Below are 2500 nucleotides of genomic sequence, written 5' to 3'. Positions count from 1 at the left end.
AGCCGACTGTGAGTCCCGCTCTCTATTTGTATCGGGTTCGCGTATAACCAAGAGCACGAAACGTTGCTGCGCCGCACGCGGTGTTCGTTGACGACGGAACGTATATTTATTATAATATTATACATTCGCCAGAGCGGACCGGCTCGTGATGCTCGCTTTTGTAAAGCAGTCGTGAGTCTGACACCCTACTCCGTGCGTGTGGCCCAATAGTGCGCATCGCGAGAGCTTGGGACGAATGACCGCTGCCAGAGCCGGCTGTGAGTCCGCTAATCTGTCGAATAAAATAAAAATATGGTAATATCGTTCCGACGAAAAACGGTGTTCCGAGAGGACCGGCCGTGACGCTCGCTATAAAGCCAATGGCGCGATTATTCCCGACGACACCCTACTCTCTGTGTGGCCCAATAGTGCGCGCAGACGAGCTTGGGACGAGAACGGGGATCGCGCCTACGGCCAGAGCCGGCTCGCGAGTCCGCTTGTATCGGAATTTATCGTTACCTCGAGCACACACCAACATTTTATGGAAATGTGTTTTATACGGGAAGTGGACCGGCTCGTGAAGCTCGCTTTTAAAGCAGTCGTGAGTCTGACACCCTACTCCGTGCGTGTGGCCCAATAGTGCGCATCGCGAGAGCTTGGGACGAATGACCGCTGCCAGAGCCGGCTGTGAAGTCCTCCGTTCTCACATCAAATGAAATGGAAGTGAAGAGGAGAGGAATATTATTACATCTCTGGATCCAGTATCGGGTTGTCTACGATCCCCGTCGTTTTCAGAGAATATATTCATCTCCGCGTTTTCCACGTTAACGGTTTTTCAATGTACTGTTCGCCCGGCCGTCGGATACGTGTTGCGTATCTGACGGTTTTTTTTTTCCGTTTCCACGGACGACGATAGTGTCGTCCTTAAAACGACGCCTGAACGAATCTCCTTCGCGCGCTGGTTGGAGCGTTCAGGTACAATGCGTTCTTACGAACCGCAGAACAAGAGACAGATACATATATTGATTTGTAAATCAAAAATATATACGATTACCCTGAACGGTGGATCACTTGGCTCGTGGGTCGATGAAGAACGCAGCTAATTGCGCGTCAACGTGTGAACTGCAGGACACATGAACATCGACATTTCGAACGCACATTGCGGTCCACGGATACAATTCCTGGACCACGCCTGGCTGAGGGTCGTTTACGTAACCATAAACTGCTTGCGTTGCTCTTGTAAGTCCCCGCCGTCGCTTACCTCTCCAAATATATTTTTGGAGGGCGCCAAAGAGCGTTTCGGAGTCGGGTTGCAAAGATGCTACGTACGAGCGAATGATGGGCGTTTCGTCGGCGTTTGTCGCGGTTCTGTGAAAATTGCCAATTTTTGCATTGCGTCTTATAAACACATACAAATATATATATATCTAGTTTCCACGAGAGGCGAAGTAGGGATTGGTATTTCTTACGTTCGGACTTGCGTGAGTGTTTTTACGGTGTCGTGAGTCGTATTGAAAATACGACCGCCCGTAAGGCACCGCTTCGACGAGGATCTCCAAATCTCTCACCTTCTCTGCGAAACGATTCGCCTTGCGGAAAGAAGCGTTTCCACTCATGAACATTTAACGCGCTCCCGACGTCGCCTGAAATGATGCGTATATACGAAAGAGGTATATTTACAAGAGTCTCGCGAGACTACAGAGATGGACACACAAATTATAAAAGAAAGAAAGAATACTGTGTGGCACACAGAGTGTGTGTGGTGTGGCAATGTTAAGCCCCAGGGAGAGAATATGCCTGTGCGTGGATGAGTTTCTTAACTCTACGTTATAATTGCCATACGGCGGAGGGTCGTCGTTGCCGGCGATTTCGACAAACACATTCCTTTTCGAGTCTTCGAGGGAAGAGACGAAAGAGATCTCTCGTTCTATCGCGAACGCTTTGATGATCGATGGACAGCGGAGCAAAGCGCAGCAATGTGCGGGATGAGCACGTCGTACTTGATCGGGTCGGAATTATTCCCCGTCGTCGACGTGTCCTCGCTAATCTGTGCGATTGCCATTCCATCGCCACGTTCGCGTTGAATCGTATTGATGACGGCCTATGAGCGTCTTGAGATCTTACTCTCTTTCTCTCGTGTCTCTAATTTGGTTTTGCGTTTGATCGATGATAAATCGTTTCGTGCGCAACGTTTCTGTACCCCCGTGGTTTTTGGTTCAATTATATAGAAGTAGAGAGAAAAAGAAATCCCACCGGGTTATATGTATTATTATTTTTTTTTTTTAATAATATGTATACTCCTCTATTGGCGAGGCTTATTTCGAACTTGATTGTCACACGACGCAAAAGACACACTTGTGTGTTCACGCACGGAACAGCACCGCGGAGAGAGAAAAGGTATATCCAATGATGAGAACCTTTATGTCGGTCGCCCCATGTCTTTTCTTTTCTTCATTGTCGATTCGTGCGGAACCGCGCGATCTGTCGGTCGTCCAGTCCCCGAAAGTTCTTTTCGACGGAC

The 2500-nt window shown here is 48.7% G+C and overlaps 1 non-coding gene across 1 annotated transcript; it reads left to right on the top strand.

The window, feature by feature from the left end:
- Positions 1-1030: 1030 nt before the first annotated feature.
- Positions 1031-1185, top strand: LOC143219619 (5.8S ribosomal RNA). Its single transcript, XR_013011412.1, has one exon. It is a non-coding gene; the product is annotated as a 5.8S ribosomal RNA (ribosomal RNA).
- Positions 1186-2500: the final 1315 nt, after the last annotated feature.

The sequence above is a fragment of the Lasioglossum baleicum genome, unplaced genomic scaffold, assembly GCF_051020765.1.
Source record: "Lasioglossum baleicum unplaced genomic scaffold, iyLasBale1 scaffold0055, whole genome shotgun sequence".
NCBI classification, from domain to species: Eukaryota; Metazoa; Arthropoda; class Insecta; order Hymenoptera; family Halictidae; genus Lasioglossum; species Lasioglossum baleicum.
The sequence above is the reverse complement of the archived record's forward strand: the minus strand, read 5'-3'. Positions and strand labels throughout refer to the sequence as shown.